The 12,996-nt window shown below is 42.9% G+C and overlaps 18 non-coding genes across 18 annotated transcripts; all 18 read right to left on the bottom strand.

Moving 5' to 3' along the window:
• Positions 1-527: 527 nt before the first annotated feature.
• TRNAI-UAU (transfer RNA isoleucine (anticodon UAU)) lies at positions 528-619 on the bottom strand. The gene is given in 2 exon segments: positions 528-563; positions 582-619. It is a non-coding gene; the product is annotated as a tRNA-Ile (tRNA).
• A 66-nt stretch (positions 620-685) lies between these two features.
• Positions 686-777, bottom strand: TRNAI-UAU (transfer RNA isoleucine (anticodon UAU)). The gene is given in 2 exon segments: positions 686-721; positions 740-777. It is a non-coding gene; the product is annotated as a tRNA-Ile (tRNA).
• Positions 778-1,794: 1,017 nt separating this feature from the next.
• Positions 1,795-1,886, bottom strand: TRNAI-UAU (transfer RNA isoleucine (anticodon UAU)). Its single transcript is given in 2 exon segments — positions 1,795-1,830; positions 1,849-1,886. It is a non-coding gene; the product is annotated as a tRNA-Ile (tRNA).
• Positions 1,887-2,112: 226 nt separating this feature from the next.
• TRNAI-UAU (transfer RNA isoleucine (anticodon UAU)) lies at positions 2,113-2,204 on the bottom strand. The gene is given in 2 exon segments: positions 2,113-2,148; positions 2,167-2,204. It is a non-coding gene; the product is annotated as a tRNA-Ile (tRNA).
• A 385-nt stretch (positions 2,205-2,589) lies between these two features.
• Positions 2,590-2,681, bottom strand: TRNAI-UAU (transfer RNA isoleucine (anticodon UAU)). Its single transcript is given in 2 exon segments — positions 2,590-2,625; positions 2,644-2,681. It is a non-coding gene; the product is annotated as a tRNA-Ile (tRNA).
• A 66-nt stretch (positions 2,682-2,747) lies between these two features.
• TRNAI-UAU (transfer RNA isoleucine (anticodon UAU)) lies at positions 2,748-2,839 on the bottom strand. The gene is given in 2 exon segments: positions 2,748-2,783; positions 2,802-2,839. It is a non-coding gene; the product is annotated as a tRNA-Ile (tRNA).
• A 67-nt stretch (positions 2,840-2,906) lies between these two features.
• On the bottom strand, positions 2,907-2,998 carry TRNAI-UAU (transfer RNA isoleucine (anticodon UAU)). The gene is given in 2 exon segments: positions 2,907-2,942; positions 2,961-2,998. It is a non-coding gene; the product is annotated as a tRNA-Ile (tRNA).
• A 225-nt stretch (positions 2,999-3,223) lies between these two features.
• On the bottom strand, positions 3,224-3,315 carry TRNAI-UAU (transfer RNA isoleucine (anticodon UAU)). The gene is given in 2 exon segments: positions 3,224-3,259; positions 3,278-3,315. It is a non-coding gene; the product is annotated as a tRNA-Ile (tRNA).
• Positions 3,316-3,382: 67 nt separating this feature from the next.
• Positions 3,383-3,474, bottom strand: TRNAI-UAU (transfer RNA isoleucine (anticodon UAU)). The gene is given in 2 exon segments: positions 3,383-3,418; positions 3,437-3,474. It is a non-coding gene; the product is annotated as a tRNA-Ile (tRNA).
• Positions 3,475-3,541: 67 nt separating this feature from the next.
• Positions 3,542-3,633, bottom strand: TRNAI-UAU (transfer RNA isoleucine (anticodon UAU)). Its single transcript is given in 2 exon segments — positions 3,542-3,577; positions 3,596-3,633. It is a non-coding gene; the product is annotated as a tRNA-Ile (tRNA).
• A 68-nt stretch (positions 3,634-3,701) lies between these two features.
• On the bottom strand, positions 3,702-3,793 carry TRNAI-UAU (transfer RNA isoleucine (anticodon UAU)). Its single transcript is given in 2 exon segments — positions 3,702-3,737; positions 3,756-3,793. It is a non-coding gene; the product is annotated as a tRNA-Ile (tRNA).
• A 385-nt stretch (positions 3,794-4,178) lies between these two features.
• TRNAI-UAU (transfer RNA isoleucine (anticodon UAU)) lies at positions 4,179-4,270 on the bottom strand. The gene is given in 2 exon segments: positions 4,179-4,214; positions 4,233-4,270. It is a non-coding gene; the product is annotated as a tRNA-Ile (tRNA).
• Positions 4,271-4,337: 67 nt separating this feature from the next.
• On the bottom strand, positions 4,338-4,429 carry TRNAI-UAU (transfer RNA isoleucine (anticodon UAU)). Its single transcript is given in 2 exon segments — positions 4,338-4,373; positions 4,392-4,429. It is a non-coding gene; the product is annotated as a tRNA-Ile (tRNA).
• Positions 4,430-4,496: 67 nt separating this feature from the next.
• TRNAI-UAU (transfer RNA isoleucine (anticodon UAU)) lies at positions 4,497-4,588 on the bottom strand. Its single transcript is given in 2 exon segments — positions 4,497-4,532; positions 4,551-4,588. It is a non-coding gene; the product is annotated as a tRNA-Ile (tRNA).
• Positions 4,589-4,655: 67 nt separating this feature from the next.
• TRNAI-UAU (transfer RNA isoleucine (anticodon UAU)) lies at positions 4,656-4,747 on the bottom strand. Its single transcript is given in 2 exon segments — positions 4,656-4,691; positions 4,710-4,747. It is a non-coding gene; the product is annotated as a tRNA-Ile (tRNA).
• Positions 4,748-4,973: 226 nt separating this feature from the next.
• TRNAI-UAU (transfer RNA isoleucine (anticodon UAU)) lies at positions 4,974-5,065 on the bottom strand. The gene is given in 2 exon segments: positions 4,974-5,009; positions 5,028-5,065. It is a non-coding gene; the product is annotated as a tRNA-Ile (tRNA).
• A 66-nt stretch (positions 5,066-5,131) lies between these two features.
• On the bottom strand, positions 5,132-5,223 carry TRNAI-UAU (transfer RNA isoleucine (anticodon UAU)). The gene is given in 2 exon segments: positions 5,132-5,167; positions 5,186-5,223. It is a non-coding gene; the product is annotated as a tRNA-Ile (tRNA).
• A 67-nt stretch (positions 5,224-5,290) lies between these two features.
• Positions 5,291-5,382, bottom strand: TRNAI-UAU (transfer RNA isoleucine (anticodon UAU)). The gene is given in 2 exon segments: positions 5,291-5,326; positions 5,345-5,382. It is a non-coding gene; the product is annotated as a tRNA-Ile (tRNA).
• Between the last annotated feature and the right edge of the window lie 7,614 nt (positions 5,383-12,996).

Consider the following 12,996-nt stretch of genomic DNA (forward strand, 5'->3'; position numbering starts at 1 on the left):
AACTTTTTTTGCACGACAAGAAGAAAAGGTTACAAAATCGAAAAGGTACTTTTCCCCAGGTGAGGCTCGAACTCACAAACTCGGCTTTCTCGGCTGTACTGCTGTATAAGAACCGCGCGCTAACCAATTGCGCCACAGGGGATTGTATCAAGTAGATAACCTTTTTTTGCACGACAAGAAGAAAAGGTTACAAAATCGAAAAGGTACTTTTCCCCAAGTGAGGCTCGAACTCACTACCTCTGCATTTCTCGGCTGTACTGCTGTATAAGTACCGCGCGCTAACCAATTGCGCCACAGGGGATTGTATCGCTGGGATAACTGTATTTTGCACGACAAGAAGAAAGGGTTACAAAATCGAAAAGCTACTCTTCCCCAGGTGAGGCTCGCACTCTCATTCTCGGCATTTCTCGGCTGTACATCTGTATGAGCATCGCGCGCTAACCAATTGCGCCCCAGGGGATTGTATCAACTAGATAACTATATTTTGCACGACAAGAACAAAAGGTTACAAAATCGAAAAATTACTCTTCCCCAGGTGAGGCTCGAACTCACAACCTCTGCATTTCTCGGCTGTACTGCTGTATAAGTACCGCGCGCTAACCAATTGCGCCACAGGGGATTGTATCTAGTAGATAACTGAATTTTACACGACAAGAAGAAAAGTTTACAAAATCGAAAAATTACTCTTCCCAGGCGAGGCTCGAACTCACAACCTCGGCATATCTCGGCTGTACTGCTGTATAAGTACCGCGCGCTAACCAATTGCGCCACAGGGGATTGTATCAAATAGATAACTGTATTTTGCACGACAAGAACAAAAGGTTACAAAATCGAAAAATTACTCTTCCCCAGGTGAGGGTCGAACTCACAACCTCGGCATTTCTCGGCTGTACAGCTGTATGAGCATCGCGCGCTAACCAGTTGCGCCCCAGGAGATTGTATCAACTAGATAACTGTATTTTGCACGACAAGAAGAAAAGGTTACAAAATCGAAAAGCCTTTTTCCCCAGGTGAGGCTCGAACTCACAAACTCGGCTTTCTCGGCTGTACTGCTGTATAAGAACCGCGCGCTAACCAATTGCGCCACAGGGGATTGTATCAAGTAGATAACTTTTTTTTGCACGACAAGAAGAAAAGGTTACAAAATCGAAAAGGTACTTTTCCCCAAGTGAGGCTCGAACTCACTACCTCTGCATTTCTCGGCTGTACTGCTGTATAAGTACCGCGCGCTAACCAATTGCGCCACAGGGGATTGTATCGATTGGATAACTGTATTTTGCACGACAAGAAGAAAGGGTTACAAAATCGAAAAGGTACTCTTCCCCAGGTGAGGCTCGAACTCACAAACTCGGCTTTCTCGGCTGTACTGCTGTATAAGAACCGCGCGCTAACCAATTGCGCCACAGGGGATTGTATCAAGTAGATAACTTTTTTTTGCACGACAAGAAGAAAAGGTTACAAAATCGAAAAGGTACTTTTCCCCAAGTGAGGCTCGAACTCACTACCTCTGCATTTCTCGGCTGTACTGCTGTATAAGTACCGCGCGCTAACCAATTGCGCCCCAGGAGATTGTATCAACTAGATAACTGTATTTTGCACGACAAGAAGAAAAGGTTACAAAATCGAAAAGCCACTTTTCCCCAGGTGAGGCTCGAACTCACAAACTCGGCTTTCTCGGCTGTACTGCTGTATAAGAACCGCGCGCTTACCAATTGCGCCCCAGGGGATTGTATCAACTAGATAACTTTATTTTGCACGACAAGAAGAAAAGGTTACAAAATCGAAAAATTACTCTTCCCCAGGTGAGGCTCGAACTCACAACCTCGGCATATCTCGGCTGTACTGCTGTATAAGTACCGCGCGCTAACCAATTGCGCCACAGGGGATTGTATCAAATAGATAACTGTATTTTGCACGACAAGAACAAAAGGTTACAAAATCGAAAAATTACTCTTCCCCAGGTGAGGGTCGAACTCACAACCTCGGCATTTCTCGGCTGTACGGCTGTATGAGCATCGCGCGCTAACCAATTGCGCCCCAGGAGATTGTATCAACTAGATAACTGTATTTTGCACGACAAGAAGAAAAGGTTACAAAATCGAAAAGCCACTTTTCCCCAGGTGAGGCTCGAACTCATAACCTCGGCATTTCTCGACTTTACTGCTGTATAAGTACCGCGCGCTAACCAATTGCGCCACAGGGGATTGTATCAAGTAGATAACTGTATTTTGCACGACAAGAAGAAAAGGTAACAAAATCGAAAAATTACTCTTCCCCAGGTGAGGCTCGAACTCACAACCTCGGCATTTCTCGGCAGTACTGCTGTAAAGGTACCGCGCGCTAACCAATTGCGCCACAGGGGATTGTATCAAGTAGATAACTGTATTTTGCACGACAAGAAGAAAAGGTAACAAAATCGAAAAATTACTCTTCCCCAGGTGAGGCTCGAACTCACAACCTCGGCATTTCTCGGCTGTACTGCTGTATAAGTACCGCGCGCTAACCAATTGCTCCACAGGGGATTGTATCATTTAGATAACTGTATTTTGCACCACAAGAAGAAAAGGTAACAAAATCGAAAAATTACTCTTCCCCAGGTGAGGCTCGAACTCACAACCTCGGCATTTCTCGACGGTACTGCTGTATAAGTACCGCGCGCTAACCACTTGCGCCACAGGGGATTTTATCAAGTAAATAACTTTTTTTGCACGACAAGAAGAAAAGGTTACAAAATCGAAAAGGTACTTTTCCCCAGGTGAGGCTCGAACTCACAACCTCGGCATTTCTCGGCTGTACTGCTGTATAAGTACCGCGCGCTAACCAATTGCGCCACAGGGGATTGTGTCCAGTAGATAACTTTTTTTTGCACGACAAGAAGAAAAGGTTACAAAATCGAAAAGGTACTTTTCCCCAGGTGAGGCTCGAACTCACAACCTCGGCATTTCTCGGCTGTACTGCTGTATAAGTACCGCGCGCTAACCAATTGCGCCACAGGGGATTGTATCCAGTAGATAACTTTTTTTTGCACGACAAGAAGAAAAGGTTACAAAATTGAAAAGGTACTTTTCCCCAGGTGAGGCTCGAACTCACAACCTCGGCATTTCTCGGCTGTACTGCTGTAAAAGTACCGCGCGCTAACCAATTGCGCCACAGGGGATTGTATCAAGTAGATAACTGTATTTTGCACGACAAGAAGAAAAGGTTACAAAATCGAAAAGGTACTTTTCCCAGGTGAGGCTCGATCTCACAACCTCGGCATTTCTCGACGGTACTGCTGTATAAGTACCGCGCGCTAACCAATTGCGCCACTGGGGATTGTATCCAGTAGATAACTGTATTTTGCACGACAAGAAGAAAAGGTTACAAAATCGAAAAGCCACTCTTCCCCAGGTGAGGCTCGAACTCACAACCTCGGCATTTCTCGGCTGTACTGCTGTATAAGTACCGCGCGCTAACCAATTGCGCCACAGGGGATTGTATCCAGTAGATAACTGTATTTTGCACGACAAGAAGAAAAGGTTACAAAATCGAAAAGGTACTTTTCCCCAGGTGAGGCTCGAACTCACAACCTCGGCATTTCTCGGTTGTACTGCTGTATAAGTACCGCGCGCTAACCAATTGCGCCACAGGGGAGTGTATCAAGTAGATAACTGTATTTTGCACGACAAGAAGAAAAGGTTACAAAATCGAAAAATTAACTCTTCCCCAGGTGAGGCTCGAACTCACAACCTCGGCATTTCTCGACGGTATTGCTGTATAAGTACCGCGCGCTAACCAATTGCGCCACAGGGGATTGTATCAAGTGGATAACTGTATTTTGCACGACAAGAAGAAAAGGTTACAAAATCGAAAAGCCACTTTTCCCCAGGTAAGGCTCGAACTCACAAAATCGGCATTTCTCGGCTGTACTGCTGTATAAACATCGCGCTCTAACCAATTGCGCCACAGGGGATTGTATCAAGTAGATAACGGCATTTTGTTCCACAATAAGAAAAGTTTAGAAGATCGAAAAATTACTCTCTCCCAGGTGAGGCTCGAACTCACAACCTCGGCATTTCCCGGCTGTACTACTGTATAAGTACCGCGCGCTAGCCAGTTGCGCTACAGCAGATTGTATCAAGCAGATAACTGTATTTTGCACGACAAGAAGAAAAGGTTACAAAATCGAAAAGGCACTTTTCCCCAGGTGAGGCTCGAACTCACAACCTCGGCATATCTCGGCTGTACTGCTGTATAAGTACCGCGCGCTAACCAATTGCGCCACAGGGGATTGTATCCAGTAGATAACTGTATTTTGCACGACAAGAAGAAAAGGTTACAAAATCGAAAAGGTTCTTTTCCCCAGGTGAGGCTCGAACTCACAACCTCGGCATTTCTCGGCTGTACTGCTGTATAAGTACCGCGCGCTTACCAATTGCGCCACAGGGGAGTGTATCAAGTAGGTAACTGTATTTTGCACGACAAGAAGAAAAGGTTACAAAATCGAAAATTTACTCTTCCCCAGATGAGGCTCGAACTCACAACCTCGGCATTTCTCGACTGTACTGCTGTATAAGTACCGCGCGCTTACCAATTGCGCCACAGGGGAGTGTATCAAATAGATAACAGTATTTTGCACGACAAGAAGAAAAGGTTACAAAATCGAAAAGCCACTTTTCCCCAGGTGAGGCTCGAACTCATAACCTCGGCATTTCTCGACTTTACTGCTGCATAAGTACCGCGCGCTAACCAATTGCGCCACAGGGGATTGTATCAAGTAGATAACTGTATTTTGCACGACAAGAAGAAAAGGTAACAAAATCGAAAAATTACTCTTCCCCAGGTGAGGCTCGAACTCACAACCTCGGCATTTCTCGGCTGTACTGCTGTATAAGTACCGCGCGCTAACCAATTGCTCCACAGGGGATTGTATCATTTAGATAACTGTATTTTGCACCACAAGAAGAAAAGGTAACAAAATCGAAAAATTACTCTTCCCCAGGTGAGGCTCGAACTCACAACCTCGGCATTTCTCGACGGTACTGCTGTATAAGTACCGCGCGCTAACCACTTGCGCCACAGGGGATTTTATCAAGTAAATAACTTTTTTTGCACGACAAGAAGAAAAGGTTACAAAATCGAAAAGGTACTTTTCCCCAGGTGAGGCTCGAACTCACAACCTCGGCATTTCTCGGCTGTACTGCTGTATAAGTACCGCGCGCTAACCAATTGCGCCACAGGGGATTGTGTCCAGTAGATAACTTTTTTTTGCACGACAAGAAGAAAAGGTTACAAAATCGAAAAGGTACTTTTCCCCAGGTGAGGCTCGAACTCACAACCTCGGCATTTCTCGGCTGTACTGCTGTATAAGTACCGCGCGCTAACCAATTGCGCCACAGGGGATTGTATCCAGTAGATAACTTTTTTTTGCACGACAAGAAGAAAAGGTTACAAAATTGAAAAGGTACTTTTCCCCAGGTGAGGCTCGAACTCACAACCTCGGCATTTCTCGGCTGTACTGCTGTAAAAGTACCGCGCGCTAACCAATTGCGCCACAGGGGATTGTATCAAGTAGATAACTGTATTTTGCACGACAAGAAGAAAAGGTTACAAAATCGTAAAATTACTCTTCCCCAGGTGAGGCTCGAATTTACAACCTCGGCATTTCTCGGCTGTACTGCTGTATAAGTACCGCGCGCTAGCCAGTTGCGCTACAGGGGATTGAGGTGAACAGTCGCACGATATTTACTCTCCGTATATTGATAAGAGATTAGATTAAGATCAGAGTCCGTAATTTAAATAACGGTCAGAGATAAGGGAGTGCGTATGCCGATAAGGGGGGCACCTGCGGGCGGGGGAAACGGGGGTGAAACGGGCCCCTGTAGGGGCCCCCATTTTGCGTACATTTTCGGCGGGGTTAAAAGGTTAGCTGATTTACGATGTTACCCTCATAAAACCTAACCCCCCATTGTGGGTCAATAGGTTATCTGCCCCTATGGACACGATGCAAACAGCCGTTAAATAAGGGTGAAACGGACCCCTGTAGGGGCCCCCATTTTGCGGCAATATTCGGCGGGGTCAAAAGGTTCGATCAAAAGGTTAGCTGATTTACGATGTTAGGTCAATAGGTTATCTATGGCGGTGTGGACACGATGCAAACAGCCGGCCCGTCATAGTTAATAGCTGGCGTGGTAACCCATTTTAGGTCAAAAGGTTAGCTGATTTACGAGGTTGATTTACGATGTTATAACCCATAAAACCCAGGTGCTAACCCATTATAGGTCAATATGTTATCTGCCCCTATGGCGGTGACACGATGTTATGCAAACAGCCTACCCGTCATAGTGAATGTCACCCCCCTGTCTTTCAAAGGGTTTTCGCCGACAAACACTTTCGGGCCCCTAAGCGTACCGTAAAATAGCGGGCGGTCATCGGTAAAAGTGTTTTGGAAAAAAAGAGCAGAGTGTATACAAATTATAAGGTTTTATTTAGATATTCAAAGTTACAGTACATTAAGCGGATGAAAACGCTTAAAGATAAAACAATTTAGTTTTAATATATTTATGGTGTGTAGATACCATAGTAAACAAATTGTAAAAGTTAAATACACAAAATATATTTTGGTTGGCCACTGTTTCTTTAAAATCGTCAATAATTTTAAATGCTGTTACGTAATTGGACGCATAGCGGACAACGGTATCATACCTTTCATGTTCATCCGATAGAAATAAATTGTTGGGTGCACATGGTTCTTTATACAATATTTCGTAAATTTTACGATAATTATCGGTTATAACGTAACCCATTAATTCAAAGAGTTTTTGGTTCACTTTAAGGAGTTGAATGTGCGAATTAATGAAATATTTGAGTCTGTCCAATTCTCGAGTTTCCGGCGCTTTGATTACGACCGACGCTTCGGATATCGTACTTTGCAAGGTTAATTCTTTTTGGTCAGACATGGCGGCGGTCACTAGCGCGTCTGATAACGGGAACGGTGATCGAAAGGGCAGCCTTTGTGGATCATTTATTTGTTCCCAGTGGCCGTATAAATCATCCCAGGCGCGCGAAGACATTTCAAAGGCCTGGTGTGTGATTTTATTGCATAGAGCTACAGATATATCGAGCTCAGACGTAAAACCCGTAGTAACGAAAAGCTCGGATGAAAGTGAATACCGAGGGTTAACTTTCCGCTGAGTCGGATCAAATTTAGACATTTTAGTGGGCCCAGGAACGTTATCTACACAGCTTCGTTTAGACATGATGCTCGAGAAACGGTTTGTAGTGTACTGACGATGGATGACGGGGGTGAATGTCTTATATATAGCGATAATAATTTGATGACGTAATCAGGATGATGTAATGGGTTGAATCAATGACTCACGCGATTAGTCAAATTTTGCGGTGTTATGTGTATAGCGACGGCCATATTGGTAAACCAAAGAGATAGAAATTCTACAAGTCCCATTAAAAGTAAAATCAACGCGATTAGTAATGCGTTTTTAGGATTGTTCGCGATAAGCCGACTAACGGGAGAGGCGGGGATAGAACCTTCCATACCGGAAGTTATCGTTAAACTAAATTTATCAATAAACCAAAAAAGGGATTTAAACGTTATATATTTTATAAAAAACCAAATGACATACAAAGTATTAAAATAAACAAATAACTAAAATAAACAAATGACTAAAATATACAAAAAGAAATATTGACAAATAACTAATATATAGAAAGGAATTATTTACAAATGAAAAATACAAACGAGAAATGAAAAAAATATATACAATAATTAAGAGGATCTATTCCACATAGTTTATGGGGGTCCATAAAAGTCTACGCGCAACAACATTAATTTATAACCATTTTTCGACAAAACGTTTGTCACCAAAAAATATCTAACACTTTGAAACGTCTTTTTTAAAAAGTGTTTGAGCATATACCTCTTTCACCATGACCATCCTTCTACGTTTAAAAACAGCTGTGAAAACAATCGCTTTTTATAAACATGTCGGTGCGTAAAAAAAGCACACTATTTTAACAATACCCGATTTGACGCGTCATGTTAAATTCAGGAGTCGCGCGTGGGTCAAACTTAATTTGCATCGTAAAAAGGGTTAGGGTTGACACAAAAAAGAGCCCCTAAACCATTTTCCCTTCAAAGAAAAAGACCGTAGGGGCCCACATTGTTCTATTAAGACTCGAGCGGCGTGGGCCCAAAGGATTCCACACTAAGGGTTTGGTGTCTAATAAAACAGCGGCTCGTAAAAAAAATTGGGCCCGCTCGGAGAACAAGAAGGGCACCGTCAAAAAGTTTTTTTTCGTATATTCACCCAGCTTTATCAAAATAGTCAAAAGAGTTTTCGGCGGCTCTTTTGAAAAACAACATTTGTCAGCGATAAAAGGATGAACCGCCACCAAATTTACGGGTGGCTATCATTAAAGTAGCCATTGATCACTATCCATCCTTAAAAATATGGGCTTAAAAAACATTGGGCCCCTCTTTTAGAAAACAATCGAGTTTTATATAATAGAGTTTCGAATTAACGACGTGATATTATTTTTATACTGTGTTTTTCGTATATTCATCCAGCTTTGACAAAATAGTCAAAAGAGTTTTCGGGCGGCTCTTTTGAAAAACAACTTTTGTCAGCGATAAAAGGATGAACAGCCACCATATTTATGGGGCTATCATTAAAGTAGCCATTGATCCATCCTTAAATTTAATAGGCTTAAAAAAACAGTGGGGCCCATCTTTTAGAAAACAATCGAGTTTTATATAATAGAGTTTCGACTTAACGACGTGATATTATTTTTATACAGCCTCAAAAGATACGTATAAATAGAGCCCGATCGGTCAAAGAAACTTCACTAATCAGCGGAATTCTCAAGTTGGAAGTCGTTTTCTTAGCGCCTAGAAAAAATGGATAGCGAAAGCTTATGCTGGTTTCTAGACGATTTGGAGGTAAATAGACCCTGGTCCGTACCGCAACTACTGCAATTTTATTACGGAATATGTTTATTTTTAAATTTAGAGCCGGGGTTTGCACCAAATACGTTACCCGCAATCTTTAGCCGTCTGAGTTTTAAATTAATTTTGACGGTTATTGAAATTTTTGAAACTGTTCAAGCTATCCCCCACGTTCCAGAAGCGTGCCAAACGGTAGCCGAACTCCGATTATTTAATCAAGCATTACCGCCTCGGTTAGGCGAAATTATTGAAGCTAGATATAATAAGCGGGAAAAAGAATTACTCGAACTCGAGTGGGATGCCATGTTGGGTGCCGAATATGACGAACCTGTGTTGGACTACCTGAAGAGTAAGTTTTTTTTCTCTCGTACCGCGTATCAAAAATATATAAGAAATTAAAAATATATTTATTTTTTATAGACACCCCTGAAATTGTCACGGACGATGATGCTGAACCCCGTGAATCCGCCGAAATGGTGGACGAATATTTCAACGAACTACTTAACCAAAGCGGTTACGGGGAGGAGGAGGGAAATTTCCCCATTGTAGGGTATATTGAATTTGAGGACCCGAATTGCGTAATTTTGGGTCAGAATGAAAAACAGTTCCCGAACTTCAATATGACGGGAATTGAATTGGAAGCTGAAATATCTAATAATATAGCGGAAGGGCTTGCCAGGGTCACTGAACGGGTATTACGCGATGTAAGTCCCGCTGACATGGTACAACTAGTAATCCGTAGTTCGGCGCTGGGTGCGGCGCATCCCGATATTACCATTTCATTTAGGAGGCGTGACCAAATTGATATCGAGGCCCTTCTCGACGAGGTATCCGAATCTATATATTCAGATGAGAAAGAAGCGTTTTTCCTGGCACCCGTTAATTTAACTTTTTCCATTGTCCGGTTACCCCAAGGCGGTGGCCGTGCGAAACGGAAACGACTAGAGACATTTGCCATGTTTTCTAGGAATAGACAATCAATTGTCCGTATTGCGAACAGCGACTCAATCTGTCTCGCTAGAGCTCTTTGCGTCGGTGTGGCGCTGTGTAAATATCAGAACGAGCCCGAAAACAAAAGACTAAAAACGGTCTATGAAACTTTGGCGCATTCCAAAGAAAACAATGTGGCTCAGCGAGCCGAGGCGATCCTCCTATGCTCCAAATCGGGTGTCCGAGCTAACAAAGAATGCGCGTCGCCCGAATCGATTAGAAAATTTAGAATGTACCTCAAAGAATACGATATTTTAATCTATCAAATCAAAAACAGCTGGCCGACCTTGGTGTACGATTCTAGAGTAAGGGGAGGTATGGACAGAAAACGTATTGTACTTTTAAACGAGGGGGCGCATTTCAATCTAGTTAAAAAGCTGGCACCCTTATTCGGGAAAGAAAAGTTTTGTTCAAAGTGTCTAGAGGGGTACAGACGAGATAGCACCCACGCGTGTTCAGACTATTGTTTCGCGTGCTGCAGGGCCCTAAAATGTACCGGAGATATAATAAAATGTACCGACTGTTTACGTAAGTTTACGGGTGTCGATTGCTACGCTCATCATAAAATAAAATTAACCGGCGATAAATTATCATTATGTCAAAATTTATTTCATTGCACGGAATGTTCGATTCTAATCGATTTGACTAAACGCGACGGCCAGCTGCATTCTTGTACCGAACAGTATTGTACAGTTTGTCGTAAGTTTTCCCCCTCGGGACATCAATGTTACATCCAAGTAATAAAAGACCCGCGACGCCCTTTACCCCGTTTCGATTCCAACGGCCAGCCTACGCAAATGTGGATATTTTACGATTTTGAAACGGTCCAAACCAAACGGCACCCCGATAAGAAAAACTGTTATATTCATCAACCCATTTTATGCGTGTCGGAAACTTATTGTGGATCGTGCGTTGATACCCCCGACGTAGCCTGCAGATTTTGCGGCGTTCGCCAAAGACAATTTCTGGGTTCAGATTCCGCGCGAAACTTTTTCGAATATTTAAGAACACTAGCTCGGATAAGAAGAGTGACCGCGCTGGGACATAATGCGAGTAATTATGATACGCAACTCCTATTACAAGTTATAATGGAGAGTGCCGACTCGTTTGAGCCCGATCCGATAATAAATGGAACTCGCATCTTGCAACTGAAACTACACAATTTAACTCTATCGGATTCGTATAATTATATACCCATTCCTCTGTCGAAATTCGCGGATACGTTCGAGCTGGGTCGCGAATATACGAAAGATTTTTTCCCTCATTTTCTATTCAACGTAGTTGATAATAATTTTGACATTTACAAGCCCGAACAAACAAACAACGTCTCGGAGAACTCGCTGCCCCCCTTGGAAGCTTACGGGGCCCAATATTTCACGGCGAAAGACCGCGAAAGTTTTAACAAATGGTACGCTCTCGAATCCGAAAAGAGTTCGGGATTTAATTACCTCGAAACGTTAAAACTCTATTGTTCTAGAGATACCCACATATTAGCTAAAGGTTGTTTAAAGTTTATGAAACTATTTCAAGACTTGTGCGAAGTTAATCCGTTTAGCGTGGGTGTGACTATCGCGTCAGTGTGTAGTTACGTGCTAAGGAAAATATTTTTGGAGCCAGAAACGATTGGCATAATACCGGCTAATTTGTATCGGTTATCCGAGCCTCAATCCACCGAGGCTTTAGAATGGCTGGCTTGGGAAGCGCATGTCCGGAATGTTACCATCGTATCAAGGCTGAATGGTCGAGAACCGCGTGCTGGAAAAATTAAAATTGATGGTCTAATCGGTGAGAAAAACGGTCTACAATATCAGGGCTGTTGGTAAGTATTATTTTAAAAAGTTCGAAGAGACAAAATATAAACAGGTTTTTTTTCATTAAAGGTATCACGGTTGTAGGACTTGCTTCGGGGACTCTGTAAATAGGAACCAGCCATTATACGCTAACGCGAGCGATACCCTTAATACACGATTTTCCAACACGATGCGGACAACCAATAAACTTAAAGAAATGGGTTATACCGTCATTCAACAATGGGGGTGCGATTGGATTTTGGAAAAACAACAAAATCCAGCCATAAATGAATTTTTAAAAAATTCTAATTTTTCGGAAACTTTAACTGAACGTTTAGACCCGCGAGCCGCTTTTTTCGGGGGCAGAGTATCAGCCTTACGAACGTACTGTAACGTTGAAGGGACCGACGATAAAATATTCTACGTGGACATTTGCAGCCTGTACCCTTTTATAAACAAACGGTATTATATCGAAAAATATATATAACGAAAACAAATATTTAAGTGTGTTTTCCTTTTTATAGGGGCAAAGTCCCCGTTGGTCATCCGACAATTCTGCTCGGTAGCGATATTCCAGCCATTGACGATTTTGAGGGATTATTGTTATGTAACGTGCTCCCGCCAACCAATTTATTCCATCCTATTCTTCCGTATCGGACCGTTAACAAGAAGTTAACGTTTACCCTATGCCGGACGTGCGCCGATTTACGTTACCAGGGTGACTGCGAGCATTCTGACGACGAAAGAATGCTTAAAGGCGTTTGGGTAATCGACGAATTAAGATGGGCGGTAAATCGCGGATACAAAATTACAAAAAAAATTGAGGCGTGGTCATACACGGTGACGCAATACGATCCTGCAACGGACAGCGGAGGGATTTTTCGAGATTACGTTGACTGTTTCCTAAAAACCAAGGTGGAGGCGAGCGGCTGGCCGTCAGATTGTCAGACCCCCGAAGCCAGGACCGAATACATTGCGGCTTTCGAACGTCATGAAGGGGTCAAATTGGACCCTACCAAAGTCTCCAAAAACGAAGGACTTCGAGCCATCTCGAAATTAATGCTGAATTCCATGTGGGGGTCTGTATGGATTTTATTACCCCCCCATTGGGGTTATAAATCATATTGAGTAGCGTGATAGATATTAAAACTTTTTTTTTTTCAGAAAACTCGGTCAGCGATCCATTGTGACCAAAACTGAAATCGTTCGCGAACCCAAAGTGTTCTTTGAACTGCTATCAAATCCGGAAATCAACGTAAAATCGGTTTTGAC

Source organism: Leiobunum rupestre, chromosome 1 (genome assembly GCF_980474605.1).
Source record: "Leiobunum rupestre chromosome 1, qqLeiRupe1.1.hap1, whole genome shotgun sequence".
NCBI lineage: Eukaryota > Metazoa > Arthropoda > Arachnida > Opiliones > Sclerosomatidae > Leiobunum > Leiobunum rupestre.